This window comes from Podarcis melisellensis, assembly GCF_964234715.1.
Source record: "Podarcis melisellensis genome assembly, chromosome: 6".
Lineage (NCBI taxonomy): Eukaryota > Metazoa > Chordata > Lepidosauria > Squamata > Lacertidae > Podarcis > Podarcis melisellensis.
This window is the reverse complement of record NC_138538.1, coordinates 4,164,588-4,191,504: the sequence shown is the minus strand read 5'-3', so window position 1 is coordinate 4,191,504 and position 26,917 is coordinate 4,164,588. Positions and strand designations below refer to the sequence as shown.

At 46.4% G+C, this 26,917-nt stretch overlaps 1 long non-coding RNA gene across 1 annotated transcript in view; it reads left to right on the top strand.

Moving 5' to 3' along the window:
* The first annotated feature begins 11,935 nt into the window (after positions 1-11,935).
* The window catches only part of LOC309373272, a 93,542-nt gene continuing 78,560 nt past the window's right edge, over positions 11,936-26,917 (top strand). The window contains exon 1 of the long non-coding RNA XR_014169928.1: positions 11,936-12,161. This is a non-coding gene — a long non-coding RNA (uncharacterized lncRNA). The remainder of the gene's footprint in view (positions 12,162-26,917) is intronic.

Below are 26,917 nucleotides of genomic sequence, written 5' to 3'. Positions count from 1 at the left end.
TGCCCATATGTGAATTCCTTTGCTTGCTCACACATTCATTTTCTATGAGGAAATGAAGAGGGTTGTTGGGGGGGGGGTGAGTGGGTGAAAAATGGTGACTTGTTCAAATACTATTGTGGAGATCTCCCCATATGCATGGTAGCCAGACTGGTGTCTGCTCATCTGCCTCATTAGCTCTTGAAATGCGTCAACACTCCAAATCTGCAACTTGCAAATTTCCAAATGGATTCTTTCCTTTCCCCTCCCCCAAAACAACTACCCCCAAACTTTTCAAAATGGTACATGGGTTTTTTCTTCTTTTGGGGAACATCTGGCAACATTCTGCAGAACGCAAACTCTCATTTCAGCTTCACTGCGATGGTTTCCGGCCAGAACGTCTTTCCTGAAGAGCAGTCTCCATGACGTCTCAAGGGCCCCTGATTTGGCAATCAGGATGTGAGCAGGGCTACCGAAAATTACCGACGGCATTTAAAATAAACATGGAGACAGCTCCCACCCAGGACCTGCTGTGGGTCCAGGCAGTACGAGAAGCCAGGCAGATTGGTCCTGTGGCTACAGGCAATGTTTCCATTACCACTCGCTGGCCTTTGAGGCCAAAATGTCTTAATAGCGTAATGAAAGACTGGAGCGAAATGGTTCTAGGCAGAGGTCTCTTCTAAGTGGGCAGCAGAGATGATTAGAGGTTAGTAGTGCTCCGTCCCTTTTAATAATGTACTTTTCTAAGTCAAGGCACCCAAAGAAGACCACACAGCAGAAAGGAACTCTGTTTTTACATTCAGGACACCCACTCTAGAAGCCCCAGAAGGACATGTTCGTTGTAGACATTCATGTCTGCAGCTGGCAGACGGTGTCACTCTATTCAATCAATCCAATCGGTTTCCTTACCATCTTTCCCTCCTTCTGGCTCGAGGTGACCCCCATCTAGCATGTTAACACATCCTTGTGCAGACCCTCCAAGTGTCCCTATTTTCCAGGGACAGTCCTAGATTTACAGAAGGTGTCCTGGTTTCTCATTTGATCCTGGAATGCCCTGCTTTTTCTTAAAAGGTAAAGGGACCCCTGACCATTAAGTCCAGTCGTGACTGACTCTGGGGTTGCGGCGCTCATCTCGCTTTACTGGCTGAGGAAACCAGTGTACAGCTTCTGGGTCATCTGACCAGCATGACTAAGCCGCTTCTGGCAAACAAGAGCAGCGCTCAGAAACACCATTTACCTTCCTGCCGAAGTGGTACCTATTTATCTACTTGCACTTTGACGTGCTTTTGAACTGCTAGATTGGCAGGAGCAGGGACCAAGCAATGGCAGCTCACCCTGTCGCGGGGATTCAAACCGCCAACCTTCTTATCAGCAAGTCCTAGGCTCTGTGGTTTAACCCACAGGGCCACCCACGTCCCTCTGCTTTTTTTTTAGGACGTCCCTATTTACCAGATGGATAGGGTTGACATTAGGAAGTCTCTATTTTCATTGTAGAAATGTTGGAGGATATGGATCTATGTGAACACCGAGCCAAGGAGATAAGCAACTATACAACCTTTAGGAGAAATCTGAAGGCAGACCTGTATAGGGAAGGTTTTGGGTTTTTTTAATGCTTAATGTCTTGTTATGTTTCTATATATGTTGGGAGCTACCCAGAGTGGCTCCAGCAACCCAGTCAGATGGGTGATGTATTATTATTATTATTATTATTATTATTATTATTATTATTATTATTATTATTAAGGCCATCCCTATTTTCATCTGAGAAATATTGGAAGATATGCTTGTGGAGTTCCAAAGTGTGAGGAAGAAAAAATATGCAGTTCAGATGTATTTGTGGAGTTCAAATGGTTAGCATGTCTTATAAAATTACATCATATATATATGATCCAAGGGATCCAAAATGGCTAACACAAATTAAAATGACACAGATAAAATGCAGGAAGGCTTTAAAGCATGTCAGGGATAATCGCTGAAATGTAATTTAAACAATATAAAAACAAGATCTGCTAAAATAACAGCTCGTTAAAGCAGCACAGCAGTACAGTGGTACCTCGGGTTAAGAACTTAATTCATTCTGGAGGTCTGTTCTTAACCTGAAACTGTTCTTAACCTGAAGCACCACTTTAGCTAATGGGGCCTCCTGCTGCTGCCGCGCCTCCAGAGTGCGATTTCTGTTCTCATCCTGAAGCAAAGTTCTTAACCCAAGGTACTATTTCTGGGTTAGTGGAGTCTGTAACCTGAAGCGTATGTAACCTGAAGCATATGTAACCTGAGGTACCACTGTATTTAAAAGCCCTTCCCATAAAAATATATAACAGCCAGTCCCAAAAAGCCTGCCAGAAGACAACAGTCTTCACCTGCCAGGGAAAGACAGCAAGGAGGGAGGCGATCTGTCTTCTCTAAGGAAGGAGTTCTAGAGTCTGGGAGCATCAAGGGTGCCTGTGAGCCATTCTTGAGTTAAGGGCAGGTGCAGAGGAAGGGGGGTGCGGTGGGGGTGGTCCGCCCCGGGTGTCATCACTGAGGGGGGGTGACGTTTGGCACACCGCATGCCTGCGACTCCCATGACTACCCTGAGCCATCGGGGGAAGGGGCAGAGCTGTGCCGGCCTTCCCCCCTTCCCCCTTCATTTTGACAACTCGGGGGAGGCTTGGGAGTTGCAGGTGGGCAGCACGCTGTTCCCCCCCTCCCGGGCTGCTTCTGGAGGGAGGGGGGCCTCCCTGTTGGGATTCACAGAATGCTGTGTGAGATAGTAAGCCTGCAGGCTTGAGTTTGCTCACTGATGAAACTGGCTGGTGCAATCAGCCTGCAATACTTTCTATGGAAGTTCTGAGTCAGAAAGACTCAGCAGTAATGTGCTGTCAGTTGATTGGCTGTCATCGGTTTCAAAGGGAAACCTGTAAATGTGGTGGTGCAGAAAAGTGTGGTCAGAGAGAGAGAGAGAGGGGTAGAAAGGTCTTCCTGTTTGCCTTAAGGTGCAGCCAGGTACTGTGTTTGACTGTATGAACTGCTTGTGTATTATTGTAGCCTGTAAAGGTAAAGGGACCCCTGACCGTTAGGTCCAATCACAGACGACTCTGGGGTTGCGGCGCTGATCTCGCTTTACTGGCCGAGGGAGCCGGCGTACAGCTTCCGGGTCATGTGGCCAGCATGACTAAGCCGCTTCTGGCGAACCAGAGCAGCGCACGGAAATGCCGTTTACCTTCCCGCCAGAGCGGTACCTATTTATCTACTTGCACTTTGACGTGCTTTCGAACTGCTAATTTGGCAGGAGCAGGGACTGAGCAACGGGAGCTCACCCCGTCGTGGGGATTCGAACCGCTGACCTTCTGATTCGCAAGTCCTAGGCTCTGTGGTTTAACCCACAGTGCCACCCGTGTCCCAATATAGCCTGTAGATTTTTGTATATATAGCTCACAATAAATATACTGCACTGAAGAACCTGGAACTCTGAGCATTTCTGCTAAAGCGCCACAAAGAATTTGCAACACTCCCCTCAGCCAGTGGCGCAGCTTCATGCTCCCAGTGCGGGCAGGGGGACAGCCACGATGGAACCCCACCGGGTGCCCTTTAAACTTGGCCTGTGCACCAGGGTGAATGCTGACCAGTGACACAGCAATGCACTTATCAGGTTCACATCTCCAAAGACCTTATAGCAAGGAGAGTCTAGGCCCCTTCTCCTCGCTTAATTCCCCCCCCCCCCGTGCGGAATTTTTATTTCATTTGATCATTCAATGGAGGATCATTCAACCACGTGAACTGCTAGTTGAGGTCAGAAGGGAGGAGTTCCAGGCACAGATTTTCTGCTGCCATGAGAAATAGGTATTTGTTATTGGAGGTGAGCTTTTGCCAGTCTGGTGCCCTCCTGATACTGCTGGACCACAACTCCCATCATCCCTAGCCAGTGGCGTAGCGTGGGGGGTGCAGGGGGGGCCGGCCGCACCGGGCGCAACATCTGGGGGTTAGGGAAATCCACGGGTTAGGGGGCGCAAATCCACGGGTTAGGGGGCGCAAATCCATGGGTTAGGGGGCACAAATTACTTGCCTTGCCCCGGGTGCTGATAACCCACGCTACGCCACTGTCCCTAGCTACCATGACCAGAGGTCAGGGATGATGGGAGTTGTCCAACAACATCTGAGGACCCATGTCAAAATAAATTAAAACAATTCTTTAAAAAGATAGCTTAAAAGACTCTTAAAAACCCCAAAACTCCCTGAAAAGAATCAAGTCTTCCAAAAAGTTATTATGATCTAAGAAAGTCTTTAAAAGAATCCTTCCAAAAGAATTTAAAAATGATAAAGTAGCACCTTAGAGACCAATTCAGTTTGTTCTTGGTATGAGCTTTCGTGTGCATGCATACTTCTTCAGATACAATGAAACAGAAGTCATCAGACCCTTATATATAATGAGAAAGTGGGGAGGGAATGGGTGATTGGCTAATGGGTTTGAGGACCCATGTTTAAGGATGATTTTAGAGCATGCCTTATACCAGGCCAAAGTGTTTCACCCATCTAGCCTGGTATTACTCTTTTCTTACCCAATTGTCAGGGTCTTTCCAGGGTCCCAGATGTGGAAAAGTCCTTCCCATCACCTCCTGCCCGGTTCTTTTAACTGGAGATAGAGGCAGGCAAGAGATGAGCTCTCCACTGAGCTGTACTTCCTCAATGAATGGATGAATATGTCAATTCAAGTTTCTCTCGGATTCTCATTTTTCCAGTCCTGAGTTCAGTTCTCCATATTTCCACGTCACTGAATTTTTATTTTTAAACCCTCACCAAAATTCATCTTTCAGTGCAAATTCCTCCTAATAGACGCATTATGTATGCAATTTGCACACACATCATTTGCAAAGCAATTTTCACCAACGTAATGCATTTAGGGGTGTGATTCCCCACCTCCCCCGTGTCTGAATGTATATCCACGTTATGGTTTGCACATTTATTTTTTGATACAGGTAACTTCCTTAGCCTTGCAAAATTCAAAGAGCTGCAAACTTTGAAGAGCTTATGTCCGCGTCTTGTTTCAGAAAATGTGAATTAAGTAAGCTCTCCTTCAAATGCAAACTGAATCTGATCTCTCCCGTATCCCTTAGCTCCCTCCCTTTAAAGAAAGACCAAGCTGGGCATGTTTCGGTGTTTCTCAATCAGCACTGACCTTCTTTTCTCCCATGGAATCCCTAAAATTTCTGAGATCCTGGCTGAAGGCTGGTATTCCAAGCCCCCTTGCCTGACGTCCCACCTTTGTCCTGATTCACCACCTTTGACTTCAGTCCTTGTTTTACAGCCAACCTCTCTCTGTATTAATAGGAAATCCAGTGGTGTAATTATTTTCCACATTAGCAGTTGGTCTGCAATCCCATCTGGATAGGATTTGACTCCATTCTCCACCAGGAGAAAGGAGGGGGGTGGAATAGAAACCCCAAAGTATTCCCAGTTGTTTGAAAATCCAAACCTGCTGTCCAGAACTAGACTGCAACTCTTTCTCTCTCTCCCTCCCCTTCCTTTCTGAAAAACCCAAAGTCATAAGAACATATTTGCTGCCAGGTTGGGTCGGGTCAATAATCCATCAAACCTAGAACTAATTTGCAGAGTTGCCAACTTCGGAATCAAACACTATCTAGAGCAGCAGGGAAAATGAGCAGTCGGCATCAGGTTCAGTGGTTGTACAGGAATAAAAAGGTAAAGGGACCCCTGACCATTAGGCCCAGTCTTGGCCGACTCTGGATTTGCGGCGCTCATCTCGCTTTACTGGCCGAGGGAGCCGGCGTACAGCTTCCGGGTCATGTGGCCAGCATGACTAAGCCGCTTCTGGCAAACCAGAGCAGCACATGGAAACGCCATTTACCTTCCCGCCGGAGTGGTACCTATTGATCTACTTGCACTTTGATTTGCTTTCTAACTGCTAGGTTGGCAGGAGCAGGGACCGAGCAACGGGAGCTCACCCCGTCGCGGGGATTCGAACCGCCGACCTTCTGATCAGCAAGCCCTAGGCTCTATGGTTTAACCCACAGCACCACCCGTGTCCCTCTGTAGAGGAATAGCATCATGTTATAAGCATTGTGGACTTTGCAGATGGTCCGCTTCTTGATCTCTTACTTGCAGTCTCTTGGATCGCCCAAAAGATAGATTCTTAGTTGTTCCAGCCACCCATCATATGCATAGGACCTCAGAGTCCTACTGGGCCAGACCATAGAGCCATTCATTCTGCCATCTTGCTTCCCACAATGACCTTCCTTGGGGAGCCCAAGCTGTACGTGGGGCTCAAATCCTCTCCCTGCTGTTGCAAACCAGCAAATGGTGTTTCTTGCCCCTCAACCAGAGAATCTCACTTGCCACCTTGAGCTCCTTGGAGGAAAAGGCAGAATATAAATGCAATAATTAATAAAATATTTTTTTAAAAAACAAACAAACATGTGCCATCTCAGCTTCAGCATCACCCCTTTTTGTCCAATTAAGGCTCCCATAGCTCTTCCGTTCCGATTCCTATTAATGGAATAAAGAGGGCACATTTTGCCTGTAGCATCCCTCTTCTCCTGCCTCACTTGCAGAGCACAGCCCATTTTGCCAATTTTACATTTTTCTTCCCTCCTCCTCCCCCCGCCCCACGCTCCTTCCATCCCATCGCAATGTCACTGTTTCTCATTAAAGGGGACCCTGGGTAGTTTCATCTTTGCGAACATCACATTCCGCTCGCAGTTAATAGGTTCCAGTAGGGGAGGGGAAAAAGACTGTCCAGAATCAAACTGGCAGAAGGAGGGAGAGACAGACAGACAGACAGACAGCACATCGGAGGGAGCGAAAGAGGAGCGAAGGGATGGTTTGGAAGGGCCTCTGGGGCATGAGGTCTGAAAAATGACAAGCACCTTTGGGTAAATAATAAACTGGGTTTATAAGCGGAGCCCGAGAGGATGGCAGCCAGCGTATGTTCACAAGGAAGGGTGGAAGACGACTGATAACAACAACAACAACAACAACAACAACAATTTATTATTTATACCCCGCCCATGTGGCTGGTCTTCCCCAGCCACTCTGGGCGGCTTCCAACAGAATATTAAAATACCGTAATACATCAAACATTAAAAGCTTCCCTAAACAGGGCTGCCTTCAGATGTCTTCTAAAAGTCTGGTAGTTGTTGTTCTCTTTGACATCTGGTGGGAGGGCGTTCCACAGGGAGGGTGTCACCACCAAGAAGGCCCTCTGCCTGGTTCCCTTTAACTTCGCTTCTTGCAGTGAGGGAAGTGACAGAAGGCTCTTGGCACTGGACCTCAGTGTCCGGGTAGAATGATGGGGGTGGAGGCGCTCCTTCAGGTATACAGAACCGAGGCCGTTTAGGGCCCTAAAGCTCATCACCAACATTTTGAATTGTTCTCAGAAGCATACAGGGAGCCAATGCAGGTCCCTCAGGACTGGTGTTATGTGGTCTCGGTGGCCGCTCCTAGTCACCAGTCTAGCTGCCACATTCTGGATTAATTGTAGTTACCTTCAAAGGTAGCCCCACGTAGAACACATTGCATTAGTCCAAGCAGGAGATAACCAGAGCATGCACCACTCTGGTGAGACAGTCTGCGGGCAGAGAGGGTCTCATCCTGCGTACCAGATGGAGCTGATAAACAGATGCCCTGAACACAGAATTGACCTGCGCCTCCATGAACAACTGTGAGTCCAAAATGACTCTCAGGCTGCGCACCTGGTCCTTCAGGGGCACAGTTACCCCATTCAGGACCAGGGAGTCCTCCACACCTGCCTGCCTCCTGTCCCCCAAGAACAGTACTTCTGTCTTGTCAGGATTCAGCTTCAATCTGTTAGCCGCCATCCATCCTCCAACTGCCTCCAGACACTCACACAGGACCTTCCTGCGCTCACTGGTTCTGATTTAGAAGAGAGGTGGAGCTGGGTAGACAGCTTCCTATGTTCCTCAGGCTTTCTAGGTGACAGGGAATAACTCTTACAGATCAGCTGGCTTGATATTCAGGCAGGCTAATATCGTGGTCTAGATGCCCTGCTTGATGGCCATATATCTGCCTATCAGGCTTTCATTCAGAGCAGAGCAATTGTGGTACAATGGGTAAAGCACTATGGAGGTTAACACTTAGAAGCCTCATAGTAACTTGCTTGGATAATTTGATCTGTGTGAATCAAAGAAGAAAGCCTTTCAGGCTAACCTCCATCTTTTCGGGGTCAGTCACCAACTTACAAGGAAATGCATCTGACGAAACACAATCCCACTACTGACACCAATGTTGTTGTTGTTGTTTAGTCATTTAGTCGTGTCCGCCTCTTCGTGACCCCCTGGACCAGAGCACGCCAGGCACTCCTGTCTTCCACTGCCCCCCCCAGTTTGGTCAGACTCATGTTTGTAGCTTCGAGAACACTATCCAACCATCTTGTCCTCTGTCTTCCCCTTCTTCTTGTGCCCTCCATCTTTCCCAACATCAGAGTCTTTTCCAGGGAGTCTTCTCTTCTCATGAGGTGGCCAAAGTATTGGATCAGGATTTGTCCTTCCAGTGAGCACTCAGGGCTGATTTCCTTCAGAATGGATACATTTGATCTTCTTGGTTTTTTTAAAAAAGGTACCCCTGCCCGTACGGGCCAGTCGTGACCGACTCTGGGGTTGCGCGCCCATCTCACTTAAGAGGCCGGGGGCCAGCGCTGTCCGAAGACACTTCCAGGCACGTGGCCAGCGTGACGAAGCTGCTCTGGCGAGCCTGCACCAGCGCAGCACATGAAAACGCCGTTTACCTTCCCGCTATAAAGCGGTATCTATTTATCTACTTGCACTTAAGGGTGGTTTCGAACTGCTAGGTGGGCAGGAGCTGGGACCGAACGACAGGAGCTCACCCCACTGCGGGGATTCGAACCGCCGACCATACGATCAGCAAGTCCTAGGCGCTGAGGTTTTACCCACAGCGCCACCCGCGTCCCAAGTTACACACACCCTAATTTTCAGAGTGTGTGTCCAATGTTACACACACCCTAATTTTCAGAGTGGTGTAAAAGCCCCAGGGGCACAGCATGAGCCCAGGTGTTGTTTCCTATGGAAGGAGGTCACTGGAGACTTACCAGCATGCTCTGATTTATAGTTTATTTACACATAGGTAGAGGTTGAGCCTAGGTGGAGTTTCACAGCACTGGCACCTTAAAATCCCCCGGAGCTCCATTCAGCTCTCTGCTCTGCCGCCTGCAGTCTCGTATCATTCTGACCCCCAGCTGCAACTCTTCAAGCGCTTCTTTCTTTGTTCACAGCTTAGAGAGACCATTGTACACTATTAGCACATTAAAGTGATTAAAACTAGCACATTGCACAGTTGGTGAGGAGGAAAGGGAAAGGTTAGCCCTCTTCTTACAGATGATTCCAGATAGAAAACCATCCCCAGAACTAGGGAAGGGACTCAGCCATTCAGCCAGAGCTACTGAGATTATCTCTGCCAGCACTACTGGTTCAACCTCACTGTTGCGATCAGCACCAGGGCAGGAAGGGACCCTTGAGGTTATTCAGCTCAACCCACAATCCTGTTGCAATATTTTGAAAGGCTAGGCGGGGGAGGAACTGTCAACGGCAAGACCCATCTGCTAAGTAAAGAAGCATGGCTCTTTGACATTGTAAGCACAGTGAACTGGCAATTTCTGAATGAAAAGGTCGCTCACATTATTGGGTTTCACTGCTTCACGTTTCACTTCCGAGACACCATAGTGCTCAAACTGCTTTGTTGTTTCTTGTGCGTTCGTCCAGGAAGCCGTTGTGTTGTGGCTGCTCACTTCGATACCGTCCTCCGCAAAACCTGCAGAGCCTGTGACCACAAATTGCCATTCACATCCATAAAGAAGGCTCTTGACACATAATTATGGCAGAAAATGTTCTGTTTCTTAAACTATAATTTATGGGATGTGCAAACAAACCCCAAATTAATCAGAATTAGCAAAATAAAAGAATAGTCAGAATTTCTTTAATGACGGCGTGCTCTATTTCGGGGTGAGCTCTTGTTGCTCAGTCCCTGTTCCTGCCAACCTAGCAGTTCGAAAGCACGTCAAATGCAAGTAGATAAATACGTACTGCTCTGGCGGGAAGGTAAACGGCGTTTCCATGCGCCACTCTGGTTCGCCAAAAGCGGCTCAGTCATGCTGGCCACATGACCCAGAAGCTGTACGCCGGCTCCCTTGGTCAGTAAAGCAAGATGAGCGCCGCAACCCCAGAGTCAGTCAAGACTGGACCTAACGGTCAGGGGTCCCTTTACCTTAACCTTTATGGGATGTGCAAACAAACCCCAAATTAATCAGAATTAGGAAAATAAAAGAATAGTCAGGAATTTCTTTAATGACGGCGGGATCTACTTCCTCCTGTCTCCTAGGAATGTTTACAGGGCCCCCCGGCAAAGTATTGCGAGGAAATTCCTTGGGATATGACCAAAGAGTGTCTTTAACCCTGGAAACTCCCCGACGATTGAGATCAGGCCCCTTCACCCTACTCATTTCAGCGCCTGATAAAAGAATTTTGTTTTGAGAAGCCTATCCAGATGTTTATAAAGCTGATGTGCATTTTAATTTGTTTTCAGGCTGCTGCTATTTTAACTTAGCAAAAGTCTTAAATTTTTGGTGCTAATTCCTCTTATTGAATCTTGTATGGTTCACCTATTTTTGTAAACAGTGTTGACGTCAGTGCTTTTTTTCTAAAAAAAATTAAATGTTTAGGGATACTCTCATTTTGACTCAAGAAAATCACCATGTTATAGTTCAAATGGGTGGGGGTGGGGAAATACAGTAAATGGACAAAAGTACAAAGATTCACAAAATGTTTAGGGGGTATGTGTACCCCCAGGAAAAAAGCACTGGTTGAGAGCCAGTGTGGTGTAGTGGTTAAGAGCGGTAGACTTGTAATCTGGTGAACCAGGTTCGATTCCCTGCTCCTCCACATGCAGCTGCTGGGTGACCTTGGGCCAGTCACACTTCTCTGAAGTCTCTCAGCCCCACTCACCTCACAGAGTGTTTGTTGTGGGGGAGGAAGGGAAAGGAGAATGTTAGCCGCTTTGAGACTCCTTCGGGTAGTGATAAAGCAGGATATCAAATCCAAACTCTTCTTCTTCTGGTTGACGTGTTTGGTCCCCCCCCCCAAAAAAAATCAAATGGTACATAAACTTTATAAAATTAATTAATTAACCCAAGATTTCCCTTTCTTAGCTTCTCTTTTTCTGGCCGGACCAAAAGCCCATTAAATCAAATTCCAAAAGTACTCCCAAACATGTGAAATGGGAGAAAAGAGGAGCCCCTCAAGGCCAATTGGGGGCTGCCCCCCCAAATCTACTCAGCCCCCCAACAGGCAATTAGCAAGCCCCCCCACCACCAAAAAAAGGCAGGCAGGGATGGAGTGAGGCATAACAAACTAGAGTAGCAGGTTCGGGCAGCGCCAATTTATAAGGTCTGGACATCTCCTCTTCCTGATTGGCCAGCTGACCATGCTGTGCCCACCCCCAGCTCCGCCCCTGGGTACAACCACAAGTCTCTACCTCTCTTTCAAATCAGAACCAGTGAAGGCGGCGAAGGTCCTGTGTGAGTGTCTGGAGGCCGTTGGAGGATGGATGGCGGCTAACAGATTGAAGCTGAATCCTGACAAGACAGAAGTACTGTTTTGGGGGGACAGGAGGCGGGCAGGTGTGGAGGATTCCCTGGTCCTGAATGGGGTAACTGTGCCCCTGAAGGACTAGGTGCGCAGCCTGTGAGTCATTTTGGACTCATAGCTGTCCATGGAGGCTCAGGTCAATTTGGTGTCCAGGGCAGCTGTCTACCAGCTCCATCTGGTACACAGGCTGAGACCCTACCTGCCCACAGATGGTCTCACCAGAGTGGTGCATGCTCTGGTTATCTCCCGCTTGGACTACTGCAATGCGCTCTACGTGGGGCTACCTTTGGAGGTGACCTGGAAACTACAACTAATCCAGAATGCGGCTGCCGAGACCATATAACACAGGTCTTGAAAGACCTACATTGGCTCCCAGTACATTTCCGAGCACAATTCAAAGTGTTGGTGCTGACCTTGAAAGCCCTAAACAGCCTCGGTCCAGTATACCTGAAGGAGCGTCTCCACCTCCATCATTCAGCCCAGACACTGAGGTCCAGTGCCAAGGGCCTTTTGGTGGTTCCCTCGCTGCGAGAAGCCAAGTTACAGGGAACCAGGCAGAGGGCCTTCTTGGTGGTAGCACCCACCCTGTGGAATGCCCTCCCACCAGATGTCAAAGAGAAAAACAACTACCAGACTTTTAGAAGACATCTGAAGGCAGCCCTGTCTAGGGAAGCTTTTAATGTTTAATAGGTTATTGTATTTTAATGTTCTGTTGGAAGCCGCCCAGAGTGGCTTGGGAAACCCAGCCAGATGGGTGGGGTATAAATAAATAACAGTAATAATAATAATAAATAATAATAATAATAAGGGGGAGGCAGAGTGTGACCAAATCAACTCCAAGGATGAGAGTGGCCATCTCAGGGTTACCTAGCTTTCCTTCGAAATGTTTAGGGTGCTGGATCACAACATTATTTCATGCCAGATTTTTTTCATTTTTATTTTTAAGGAAGGCAAAAGGGAAAACAGAACAATAGAAGCAATTTCAACACAGCCTTAATTAGGACACTAAGTACTCATTTAGAACAGGATACCTGGACGTTTTCCAAGAGTCGCAGCTGGGCTCCTTGAGTGTGTTAACATTTAAGCGGCTTTAACATCTTTGCTGTCCCCCAAGGAACTCTGGGATGTGTAGTTCCCTGAGAAGGCATTGCAATTCCACGTGTGCAAGATGCCCTCTTTCTCCTCTTCCACAGCTGATCCAGGATTATTACCTCCCACCAGCTCTGCATTCGCAATTGCCATTATGGACTAGAGCATGGGTAGGCAAACTAAGGCTCGGGGGCCGGATCCAGCCCAATCGCCTTCCAGATCTGGCCTGTGGACGGTCCAGGAATCAGTGTGTTTTTACATGAGTAGAATGTGTGCTTTTATTTAAAACGCATCTCTGGGTTATTTGTGGTGCCTGCTTGGTGTTTTTACATGAGTAGAATGTATCTTCTTCTTCTTCTTATTATTATTATTACCAACAACCTTTATTTATATCCCACCCTCCCCAGCAGAGGTTGGGCTCAGGGCGGCTAACATCAAATATATAACAAATATATAACATTGGTATAAATTCAAACAATAATTAAACTACCTCCTAAAAATGCATCTCTGGGTTATTTGTGGGGCCTGCCTGGTGTTTTTACATGAGTAGAATGTGTCCTATTATTATTAATAATAATAATCAACTTTTATTTATATCCCGCCCACCCCGGCCAAGGCCGGGCTCAGGGTGGCTAACATCAAATATATAACATTCGTATAAAATCAAACAATAATTAAATTACCTGCTAAAAATGCATCTCTGGATTATTGGTGGGGCCTGCCTGGTGTTTTTACATGAGAAGAATGTGTCCTTTTATTTAAAATGCATCTCTGGGTGGGACATAGGAATTCATTCATATATTTTTTTCCAAAATATAGTCCAGCCCCCACAAGGTCTGAGGGACAGTGGACCGGCCACCTGCTGAAAAAGTTTACTGACCCGTGGGGTCTCCATGTGCCCTGCTCCACAGACAACAGTGCTCTAATGCAGTGTTTCCCAACCTTAGTTCTCCAGCTGTTTTTGGACTACAACTCCCATCATCCCTAGCTAGCAAGACCAGTGGTCAGGGATGATGGGAATTGTAGTCTGAAAACAGCTGGAGACCCAGGGTTGGGAAACACTGCTCTAATGGAGGGTCAGTTGGAGAATACAATCTCCATGAAGGAGTCCTCTCTCTGAAGGACTGACCGGTTCAAATATAAAGAATATTTCCTTGAGGGAAATTGCAATTTTCATGCAAAGCCTACTTTGGAGTGTTGTGGTCACCCAGCCATAGATTCCATGGGACTTATTCCCAAATAAATGATTGTTGCTGGCCTCCGTCTGTCTCAGGAGACAATGGAGGAATGCACCTCCCTGGAGGGTGAAGTCAAACTGTTGGAAGGTTGTGGCATTAGAGGCCGACATGGGAGAGACATGTTTGGTTGCAGCTGGGGCAGATACACCATGGCCTTTCTATATAACTTTAATGGACTAATATAAGGTCTCCTTTGGGAAGCAGGGCGGGATATAATATGAATGAATAAAACCACTTTGAAGTAGCTCAGTTGGTAGACCATGAGACTTTTAATCCCGGGGTTGCGGGTTCAAATCCCACGTTGGGTGAAAGATTCCTGCATTGCAGGGGGCTGGAGCTTCCTGCACTCAACCGGAAGCTGCGGAAGCCACGTCGGACGTTCGGCTTCCGGAAAAAATGTTTGCAAACCGGTCCACTCACTTCTGCGTTTGTGGCCAATTTGTTTGGGAGCCAAGCTGTTCAACAACCAAGATACCACTGTATAAATGATACGAAATAAATTGAAACAAACCAATAAATAAATAAAATAGAAGCTCCCCCCCCATTTATTTATTATTTATTAAAGATTTTGTTGATTTGCAAAAGTGTGTGCAATGTCTCTCTCTCATATTCCCCCCCCCCATGTAACATTTTTACAAATCAGTTTCATTTGTTGAGACATTAGGAAGAAAAGGGGGGAAAGAGGTGGAGGGGGGGAAGATGGGTGGGGGTCGCGTCGGGTGGCGATGTTTCTATTTTACTTACTATATGTAGGGTTTGGTGTCAGCGTCGCTTGTGCAGCTTCTCTGCTGTTCACTTGTGTTCCTTTGGTGGTGAGAGAGGTTGGGGTTGGCCAAGGTGTGGTTGTTCATTTGTGGCTGGCTGTGGTGGTCTTTGTTTTCGTATGTGATTGAGGTGGGTGGGTGTTTTGGATCAGGTTAGCCATACTGACTTGTATGCTGTTGGTGGATTTTTGTCATTGTCTTGTTGGGCTGTGTATGTGATAAAGTGGAGCCATACCAGGGTGAAGGCGTCTTCTTCTATTTGTCCCCGTGTCAGTTTCAGTTTATTGGTTAATTTTTCAAGTAGGGCTGTTTCCCATACTATTTGCTACCATTGGTCCATGCTTACTCCTGACAGGTCTCTCCAGTGTCTGGTTATGGTGTTTCTGGCTGCTAAAAGTAGGTGGGTTATGAGTTCTTTGTGGTGTAAGTGGGCATTATTGTCTTGGAAGAGACAATAATGAGGCCAGTTCTGGGGTGGTTTCTAATACTTGCTTGGTTACTTTACTTATTTCTCATATGGTTGTTGTCCAGAATAGTTGGATTTTTGGGGCACTCCCACCACATGAAATAGCAGCTTTTCTGAGCCTGAGGCTTTCCATACCTTGGGGACTACAAATCCCATCAGCCCAGTGGCGTAGCGTGGGTTGTCAGCACCCGGGGCAAGGCAAGTAATTTGCGCCCCCAACCCATGGAGCCAGGTAGGGGCAGAGAGCTGCGAGTGCGAGCGCGCGCCCCCCAGATGTTGCGCCCGGTACAGCCGGCCCGCCCTGCACCCCCCACGCTACGCCACTGCATCAGCCTCAGTCAATTAAAGGTTGTGCTAGCTGAGCCTGATGGGATTTGTATTCCGGAGTACCAGGCTGGCTGTGAACATCATTTGGCCTGCAAGCTGGAGCTCTGATTCAAGCCAGGAGGCAGTTCCCCCCCAAAAAAAAAAAAGCTCCTGGGTGCAAACTGATGTGGGCAGCTCTTAGCTGACGTCACGACAACATCTTCCTGCAATTAAGCAAGGAACCGCAATTACTCAATCGCTGACGATCCCACCACTTGCTGCCGTTTCTTCTGCGCATGATTTACAAGGCGGCAACAGCGCCAGCATCTGTTCCTGCTGGGAAGATACGAGTCTCCAGGTGCTACAAAATGAATCGCAGAAATTGAAACCAAACAAGGAGTGCGGAGCTGGCCCTCGCCAAACCGGCGTATACCAAGTGGCAGGGACAACTTGTCCATCACATTGAGTGCGGCGGGTTTCATGAGGTTTGGCTTTCGGCGCAGACAGTGCTCTATCAATAGGGCCTGACTCAAAGGAATTAAGCTTAGGAGCAGCAAATTTGCTGTAATTTCTCTTTCAGAAATCGAAAAGGTGGGACAAAACTCACCCAAAACATTTCAATATAAAATTGTCTTCAGCTGGGGATGAAGAAAAGTCTCTTCTCTGCTCCAAATATGTATAGTTTCTCCCCCCCTTTTCAACTGATTTTTAATTTCAAGTAATGAAACAAGCCCATGCAAGGAATACAAAGCTTAGCAGTTGTCCAAGAAGAAATAAAAATAGCAGCTGATGGTTGGAATTATTATTATTATTATTATTATTCAGCCCATCTGGCTGAGTTGCCCCGGCCACTCTGTGCAACTTCCAGCAAAATATGGAAATACAATAAAACATCAAACATTAAAAACTTCCCTATGCAGGGCTGCTCTGACCAAACTGTGGGAGGCAGTGGAAGACAGGAGTGCCTGACGTGCTCTGGTCCAGGGGGTCACGAAGAGTCGGACACGACTAAATGACGAAACAACAACAAATGCAGGGCTGCCTTCAGGTGTCTTGTAAAAGTTGTGTGAGGCACCCTATATATTTGTTGTTTAGTCGTTCAGTCGTGTCCGCCTCTTCGTGACCCCCTGGACCAGAGCACGCCAGGCACTCCTGTCTTCCACTGACTCCTGCAGTTTGCTCAAACTCAGGCTGGTAGCTTCAAGAACACTGTCCCACCATCTCGTCCTCTGTCACTCCTTCTCCTTGTGCCCTCCATCTTTCCCAGCATCAGGGTCTTTTCCAGGGAGTCTTCTCTTCTCATGAGGTGGCCAAAGTCTTGGAGCCTCAGCTTCAGGATCTGTCCTTCCAGTGAGCACTCAGGCCTGATTTCCTTCAGTATGGAGAGGTTTGATCTTCTTGCAGTCCATGGGACTCTCGAGAGTCTCCTCCACCACCAGAATTCAAAAGCATCAATTCTTCGGCGATCAGCCTTCTTCATGGTCCATCTCCCACTTCCATACATCACTACTGGGAAAACCATAGCTTTAACTATACGGACCTTGGTTCGCATATATAGAAATGAGCAAACCAGTGATATTTTAAGGAGCCAGCTAGCAGGCGGGACCCATTACTTACATCATAAGAGCATACACAACACAAAACACTGTTGCTGTATGTAGGTTTTATTTTATTTTATTTTTTGTTTTGAAAATGTACATCCAGGTTTTTTCCCCCTTTAAATTTTTTTTGGGTGGCCCCAAGAGAGTGGGGCCCTAAGCTATAGCTTGTTTAGCTTATACGTAAATCCGGCACTGAATGGGCCTCTGACCCGCCACTGTGAAACCAGGATGACGGACTGGATGGGCCATTGGCAAAACTTCATAATGGTGTGAGGAAGACACAAGCAAGGACTCTACGAATACTGCACGAGGCTTCTTGCAGAGGCTCCCGGGTTTCCTTCTGCAGAACATTCCTTTCCCACTCTGGGCTTGTAGGACACAGATGGGTCAGGGAGGGTCCTAATATCTCCCGTGCAAGGGGCAGCCCCCTTTGCAACGCATTAGAAGAGCCAATTGTGTAGCAATTCCAGAAGTCGTAACTTGTTACGTCTGCAGTTAATGAAACCTGGGGAGACAATCTAGCAGGCAGCCTCTTGCCACCAGTGGACGTTTGTGATCTAAATCCCCTCACCGTCTTCCACGTCACTTTCAATCAGACTCCGCTTTCTGGGGAAATTGCCTAGGAAATGGCCTGATTTGGCACATGAAAGAGGGCTTTGCAGCAGAGTAATTTCTGTGTCAGCCCCTCTCACGCCGGCGCTGCGTAAAAGAAAACAGAGGGAGAAGGGGCAAGGAAGCCAAACAGGTAGAGCATTGTTTTCGACGTTTCAGGCATTCCTGCTTCTCTCCTGTTTGCAGCCTGAATCCTTGGATTAAGTTCAAGCTTTCTTGCCCCGGCTTTTAACAACCTGAGACTGAGGGGGGTGTCAGGATACCACCAGTGGAAACACAACCTTCCTACCTCCTTGGGATTTTCCCAGTCAAATATGTTCCAAATAAACAGAGGGGCTCTTTCATCTGGTTATTTCAGAGGCTTTTTTCTAATGAATCTAATTTGGCCATTGCAAAACCAGATGGAAAAGATATTATCCCTCCATGGTATGGGGACGGAATTTCATCGTTCTATAGTCTCAAAGAGCTTGTGAAAAATGCTGCCGCTGGACCATCAGCCTGGATAGTCAACCCAGCGCCCTCCAGATGCTGAAGAATACAAACACCATCAGCCCAGTGGTTGGGGATGGTGGAGGTTGTAGTCTGGCAACATCTGGAGAGAACTATGTACAGTGGTACCTCGGGTTAAGAACTTAATTCATTCTGGAGCTCCGTTCTTGACCTGAAACTGTTCTTAACCTGAAGCACCACTTTAGCTAATGGGGCCTCCTGCTGCTGCCACCGGATGATTTTTGTTCTCTTCCTGAAGCAAAGTTCTTAACCCAAGTGTTATGTCCTGAGTTGAATAGGATCCAAAATGCAGCAGTCTGGTTGGTCCTAGAACAATAGGATCCAAAATGCAGCAGTCTGATTGGTCCTAGAACAATAGGATCCAAAATGCAGCAGTCTGATTGGTCCTAGGACAATGCAGCAGTATGATTGGTCTGCAGGAGCCACCCAATCCAGATCCAGATGGAAGTGAATCCACAACCTGATTGGCCTACAGGAGAATTCCGGAATTAGCCAATCCCGTGGGGCCCATTGTGTAAATAATGTATATAAAGCAGATACTTTAAGGGGACTTTCATTCCCCCTCTCACCACTATGAGCTGAATAAAGAGCATGAAATCCACTCTCAATTCTGAGTATATTTCACCAAGGTACTATTTCTGGGTCTGCAACCTGAAGCATCTGTAACCCAACGTACCACTGTATACACTGCCTTCATCAAACTTTTTTCTCTCTCTCCCCTTCCTTCACCCTCCATTCTCTCTCTCATGTTGGAACACCAAATGAAGTCGATCAGAGGTATATTCAAGGATTGACAAATGATGTGCTTTTTCATGGAACTCCCATCAGCCTCAGTCAGCAAGGCTTGGCTGGCTGGGGGCCATGGATGTTGTAGTCCAGAACTTGTAGAGGGCACCGGGCTGGCTGTGTTAGAGTAAGCCTTATTTGGCCTGCAAAACTGGAGCTCTGATTCAAGCCAGGAAACATCTTTCCACAAAGTGGTCTCCGTTGCCAACTGATGTGAGCATTGAGTCCAGAACTGATGGGTGTTGTAGTCAGCACCATGATGATGATGATGATGATGATGATGATTTATTGCTTGTACCCTGCCCAACTGACTGGGTTACCCCAGCCACTCAGGGCAGCTTTCAAAAGAATATGAAAAACACATGATACAACAGACATTAAAATCTTCCCGATGCAGGGCTGCCTTCAGATGCCTACAGAAGTCAAAGGGAGAGAGAGATGGCTGACCTGCCCTGTGCTTTTGCCGTTACCTGCACAGGTGAGGCCACGCCCACCTCTAGTCACATGCAGAGGAAGTCTGTCCCAGCCCAGAAGGAAACAGGAAGTTTACCTGCTGGCTGGGCAAACATTCCTCCCCATGTGTAAACATATTCACTCTAGGAATGTTGTACTTGACTGCTCTTGTGTTTCACATCCCACACTGAAGCTTTCAGGTTGCACACATAGATTTTCTAAATAATAATACAGTGGTGCCCTGCAAGACGAATGCCTCGCAAGATGGAAAACCCGCTAGACGAAAGGGTCTTCCGTTTTGGAGGTGCTTCGCAAAACAAATTTCCTATGGTCTTGCTTCGCAAGACTAAAATGTCTTGCAAATTCCTGCGGGGTTTTTTTCCTTTTTCTCCCCTTTTTCCCAAGCTGATCCGCTAAGCCACTTAACAGGTGATCCGCTAAGCCGCTTATCAGCTGATCCGCTAAGTCGCTTAACAGCTGATCCGCTAAGCCGCTAATAGCGCTACTCCGCTAAGCCGCTAATGGGCTTGCTTCGCAAGACGAAAAAACTGCAAGACGAAGAGACTCGCGGAACGGATTCTTTTTGTCTTGCGAGGCACCACTGTAATAAAAAACATTAAAAGAACTCTCATCCACTTGGAAATTCAAGCCCTCTCTCTGCGGAAGAACAGCTTGTCGTGGAGGCAAGCTTCCATCAGGATGCTCTGCACGTCTAATTCTGATGTAACCTCTAGGAAAAGGCAATTGGCAGCGCGTCAATTGGACGTCAAGTCCAATTGGCTCAGCCCAGAAGCAGCACAGCCTTCGCCAGTTTTCTCTGCAACCTTTCAGGAGGGAAACACATTTGTGCCTTTAACAGCTTTTCATGTTAGCCCTTGAGGGGCACCCTCAAGGGAGGAGGTGTTCAAATGGCCCTTTGCCTGTGTCCCATCTGATGAAGAGAGCCAGTGTGGAATAGTGGTTAGGAACATAAGTAGAGCATGTTGGATCAGGCCAATGGACCACCTAGACCAGCATCCTGTTCTTACTAGTCGCGTGTTGAGGTCCCCAAGCCACCCCAAATAAAGCACAATTCACACTGAATTTTGGTTTAAGGGTTTTGACATAATTTTGGCCACAACTTTATTAAAATACAAAAAAATGTGAGTGGTTACTTAGGCATTGGTTGCGACTACCTGACCCCGCACGGGGACAGACAGACATTCGCACACCCGCAAAGTCCGAAAGGGAAAACATTTTGGGGAGAGAGATGAGAATGGGTACCACACCCTCAAATCTCCCCAAATGCTCCCAGGGGCTCTTGCGTGGCCCTAGCCCCTTGACAGGGGTTTGGACAAAAGCATGGCGATCCCCTGGATTCCTTTAACGGAATACCCTTACAGCAGCAGCATTGGAGGGGCAGGCACAGCCAATCCATACCCCTCCACCAACCATTTCGTAAAACCAATGCCTAACCGCAACCTTACAAGTTGTGACAATAGAGTTAATTGTAGTATGCAACAACAGCAGCAAGAATACTCATCGCGAAGTATTGGAAGACACAAGATTTACCCACCCGGGAAGAATGGCAGATGAAGTTGATGGACTATATGGAACTGGCAGAAATGACTGGCAGAATCCGAGACCAGGGAGAAGAGTCGGTGGAAGAAGACTGGAAAAAATTTAAAGATTATTTACAAAAATACTGTAAAATCTATGAATGTTAGAAAAATGTTGGAATGAAGTTATATGGCTTTAGTAGAAATGTTATAAGGAACTAAGTACAAATAGATTATTAATGTATTAAAGGGAAAAAATAAGGTTAGAATATGTTAAGATAATTACAGGACAGAAAACAGGAAGATGGAAAGGAATTGCTGAAACAGTTAACTGAAGTGGAACACAAAAAGGGAGGTGTGAGGAGGTTGTTGAAACAAGTGAATGAAAGATAAGATATTGAAATTATTGGATGTGTTTTAAATTGTTTTTGTTTTGTTTTGTTAGTTTAATGTCTTAGTGTTAGTATTATGTAGTGTTTTTGTTTTTGTATTGTACTGTATTGTTTTGTTTAATTTTTTTTTCTTCTGTAGTGTTTAAATTGTTAGTAAATATTATTTTTTTAGGGGGGGAAGGCAATAGAGTTAATTGTATTAGAAAGAGGATTTTGGAGAACTGTTGCAAAGGAGATACAATGAAATTCAGTTAGGGGGGAATCGAGGAAGTCAGACTACAATGAAAGTTAACATGGATTTTGGAAGTAATGACTGTTTATATTCTTTTTTTCTTTTAGTATTGTAAGATGTTTTGTTTTGTGTTTTATATATGTTATTATTGTTATTATTGTGGAAAATCAATAAAAAAAAATTGAAGGGGGAAAAAACAAGTTGTGACGATTTGCTGCGCAGTAGGCAAAAGCCAAATGGCACCAGCCAATCAGCCAAATGGACAAAATTCCTACCGGGCTCCTGCCACAAAAGCAGATGACCCCATGGAAGGCATAGCAAGGTCAATGCGAACAACCCTAAAAATAGGGAGGGTAGACGGTGATCCAATGCGTGCAGCGAAAAGAGGAAGCTCAACGCTGCACGCAGGGAATATATAGATTCTGGCTGTCAATCACAAAATGGTAACCTATAAATCTCCCCGACAACAAGAAGAGCCCAATCATAATGGTGGCCAACACTTTCTTACGCACCCAGCAACAGTGGGGTGTGGGTGGCAGCAGAACATAGCCATTTGTGGCTAGGACCCATTGATAGCCTTTTAAAGCCATTGAACTCAGTCGACATCTTGCAGGAGCTGATTCTGTAGTTTTACGGCAGAAAGTAGATGAGGATCTGATGGCAGGTCTCCAAGTGATCTGCAGTGGATCAGAACGAAACGGCTTTCTATCCACTTCAAAATTGGACTTCTGAGATGATGATGGAATGCAGGACTAGAAGCTTTGTTTTCATGCTGAAAACGAGTTCCTGGGTGGGAATAAATGCTCACAGGCACCCTGGTCCCTAGTTTAAGGACCAGCCACCCTTTTGCATGCGGGACGTGGGTGGCGCTTTGGTCTAAACCACAGAGCCTAGGCTTGCTGATCAGAAGGTCGGCGTTTCGAATCCCCGCAACGGGGTGAGCTCCCATTGCTTGGTCCCTGCTCCTGCCAACCTAGCAGTTTGAAAGCACCTCAAAGTGCAAGTAAATAAATAGGTACCGCTCTGGCGGGAAGGTAAACGGCGTTTCCGTGCGCTGCTCTGGTTTGCCAGAAGCGGCTTAGTCATGCTGGCCACATGGCCCGGAAGCTGTCTGCAGACAAACACCGGCTCCCTCGGCGAGATGAGTAAAGCGAGATGAGTGCTGCAATCCCAAAGTCGTTCGTGACTGGACTTCACAGTCAGGCGTCCCTTTACCTTTTTACCCTTTTGCCCCGGCTCTGGTTGGTGGACTTCAGGGGTATAGAAAACAAAACAAAAACAAAGTAGATCTTGCAAGCCTGAAACTTGCTTGCACTGTGTAAAGCAGGGGTAGGCAACCTAAGGCCCGGGGGCCGGATGCGGCCCAATCGCCTTCTCAATTTGGCCAGCAGATGGTCCAGGAATGAGCGTGTTTTTACATGAGTAGAATGTGTCCTTTTATTTAAAATGCATCTCTGGGTTATTTGTGGGGCATAGGAATTCGTTCATTTCCCCCAAAAAAATATAGTCCGGCCCACCACATGGTCTGAGGGACGATGGACCGGCCCACAGCTAAAAAGGTTTGCTGACCCCTGGCGTAAAGACTATACAGTCATACCTCTTGTTACGTTTGCTTCAGGTTAAATCTTTTCAGGTTGCGTCCTACGGCGACCCGGAAGTACCGGAAAGGATTACTTCCGGGTTTTGCCACTCACACATGCGCAGATGCTCAAAATGATGTCACGCGCATGCGCAGAAGCGGGTTGCGTTCTGCTCATGTTGCGAACGGGACTCCGGAACGGCTCCTGTTCGCAACCAGAGGTACTACTGTACTGTATTAGCTTTCCCAGTCACTGACTACTTCCTCCTTGGGATACATGAAAGAGGCATTGGAGATGGTTCTTGTTAAGTTTTGGGTGAACATATCAGACAACACAGTGATTCTCCAAACAGCTCTTGTTTATTCACAGGTCAGAACAGAACTGAACTGAACTGAAGGGTTCAGCCAGCCTGCTTATATAGAGCTCCAGTACAACGTAACTGTAACACCTTTCTGTAACTATCCAATCACTGAACATCACTTTCGATCCCTTATTTGCATATGTGGACCTGAACTATCTACAGTATCCCCCTGCTGGCCCAGGGTGAGAACTTCAGTACATAACAGTTCTGGAGGAGACTGTAGCCCCGTTGGTCTTGGGGAACGGTGTGCTTCAACTTGAAGTCCCTTCTAGATGGTACCATCCATCGGGTTCCTTCACGGAATGCAGCCTTGACGCAGCCTGTCCACAGATTTCAGACATCAGCAATATCAGATACATGGAACAGCGACTGCAGATAGCAAAGGGAAAGCTCTGGGATTTGAACAACTTGGGGGAAAGTTCTATCAACAAGGCAGGAGGGGAAACTGGGGTCCCGGTCTCATGCGCCCCAACAGAAGAGTCTTTAATGGGTCCAATATGTGTGCATTTTGTCCAGGGGCAGAGTTGAAATTGGCACAGTGGTTTTGCTCTGCCCAGGAGAGCAATTTGAAAGATTACTACCAGGAAATTGTTTACAGGCTGGGCAGTTGCAGATATGCAGGCCAACGGCTTTTGTTTACCGAACGGGTTTTTCATGTCAGCAAAGGGAAAATTGCTATGTGTTAATGTGTGCGGCTTTGAGGAAATGGCGAGCGGGAAGTTCATGAATGGGGCTCTTTGGGGGTGCAAAGACGAGGGCCTCCTCTGCAAGGAGTTCCACGGAACCTAAGGCTCCCCTTTTCAGAACATGCCAACTGGTGTGCCCACTGAGCTCAAGGGTGGGTGGATAATTCGGTCATGTAGGTCTCCAGGGAAAATAACATGGGCTGGTAAGAGAAGGCTGTTTTGCAAACAATATACACTGGTACCTCAGGTTACAGACCCTTCAGGTTACAGATTCCGCTAACCCTGAAATAGTACCTCGGGTTAAGAACTTTGCTTCAGGATGAGAACAGAAATCGCACGGTGGCAGCAGGAGGCCCCATTAGCTAAAGTGGTGTCTCAAGTTAAGAGCAGTTTTAGGTTAAGAACAGACCTCCAGAATGAATTAAGTTCTTAACCCGAGGTACTGCTGTACCTTATTTTACCGTGTATAAGACTAAGTTTTTTTGTTAAATAATTAAGCCAAAAAATTGGAGTCATCTTATACATGGATAGTGGAGAGGTTGGATGAGCGATTTGTGGCGGGTTTGGCAATGTGTGTGCGATTGGCTGTTGTGGTCCTGCAGTCCCAAAAAAGAAGGGGCGTCTTATACACAGGGGTGTCTTATATGTGGAAAACTACAGTTCATGACCTGTATTCCTATGCCGAATATGGTGTTGATGAAGCTACTGACAGTGGTTAACAGAGCGGTTGTAAAACCATGTGAAGTAAGGCAGGAGAGCCTTAAACCAGAAAACACATGGAGAATGGAAAATACATAGGATTATATTGTAAATATGATACCGTCTTAGCAGAACTGGAATGATACTTGTGAAGAATAGATCAAGGAAATAAATATTATAGCGGAATGTAAGAAAAAAGATATGAAACAAAACTGTGCGATAACACCATGACAACAGAAAAAGTATAACGAGAACAATTGGAAGTTTCTTGCAAAGAATTTTTATTTGATAGATATGATGATGTATAAATCTTTGGTTTTCTTTTCTCTCCCCCTCCCCCCTTTTTTTCTTGTTTTTTCGAACTTTTTTGTATTTTGGGTTTTTTTACATTTCTTTCTTTTTTTATTTATTTCTGTATTTAACTTTCTGGCGCAACGAGACACCATGATGGAAACCAGAGCGCACGGAAACGCCATTCACCTTCCCGCCGCAGTGGTACCTATTTATCTACTTGCACTGGTGTGCTTTCGAACTGCTAGGTTGGCAGGAGCAGGGACAGGGCAACAGGAGCTCACCCCATTGCGGGGATTCGAACTGCTGACCTTCTGATCGGCAAGCCCTAGGCTCGGTGGTTTAGCCCACAGCGCCACCCGCGTCCCTAGATGACCTATGTGGTCCCTTCCAGCTCCACAATTTTATGATTCTTTTATTCTTGTGCTTGTGTATTGGGATTTGGCTGGCCACTGTGAGAACAGGATTGCTGACCAGATGGGCTCTTGGCCTAATCCAGCAGCCTCGTCTTACCTTCTTATGGTATAGTCTAAAATTGAAACCAAGAGGGATGGGGGCCCTGTGTCTCCCCAGTCTAAACTTCAGCCATCTGGCTAGACTAAGTTGGCCTGACGGAGCAAGCCCAGTTCTTCAGAAGTGGTGTTAAACAAAGGCCTGCATGTTGCCAGCAGTAAGAACTTGGTTCTTTACGGGAAAATAAGGCTTTGGGAAGCAGCGGAGGACTCTGAGGTCATGTGAGTTTCTGGGGCTTGGCAGGCAGGAAAGTTGACTTTCACACCACACATTTAAAGCAGCATCGTAACACTTTATTTTTTTATTACACACACATACACACTTTATTGGATTTTCAAAATTTACACAGAAAAAGGATAAATTAATTTTAAATTACATATTTTGAGATAAAAATAGATATTACAAAATACATAGTAGAAATGTTTAAAGATCTGTCATAAATAGAATAACCTTGAAAAGGAAAAAGAGAAAAAACCGAAACTAAAAAATACAAAAAATAAAAATACTTATCAAAAGCAAACATGAATTAGGAAATTCAAACCAATACACAAAGTCCTTCATACTGGTTAATTTCACCGAAAAGGGAAAAATTTTCTTCCTGTTTGGACAAACAAACAAACAAACAAACAGAGTATTGAATTGCAATAGTTGAGTCGAAGCCGCAAAGAGGCAGACAGAAATCAACAAATCTGTAAGGAACTCAAACCAGCATCGTACCACATTAAAAAGCCCTGGCTTCCCCCAAAGGATTCTGGGAACATCAAGGACATCAAGAGTTCGTAGAAGACACCCCTCCATTCCCCTTCAAGAGCTGAAATTCCCAGAGTTCCCTGTGAAGAAAGATTGACTGTGTACCCACTCTGGGAAATGTTGCTCATATGACAGGCATTTACGAAATCATGCAAGGCATGAAAAAGTGTACAGAGGAAGGTTTTGCTCCCCCTTTGGTAACGCTAGAATTTGTGGGATCCCAGGAAGTTGAACGCTGGAGGTTAAATGAAAGGACTTCTTCATGCAGCACTTTGTCAGACTGTGGAACTCCCTGCCACAAGAGGCAATGATGGCCACTGAAATATACTTGGAGTTGCATAGTGATTTCATGCTCTTTATTGCAGCTCGAAAAACAGTGAATGAATCCACACACACCCCCAAAAAAATCAGGTTTTATATAATTATTTACACAATGAGTCCCATCTGATTGGCTGATTCTGC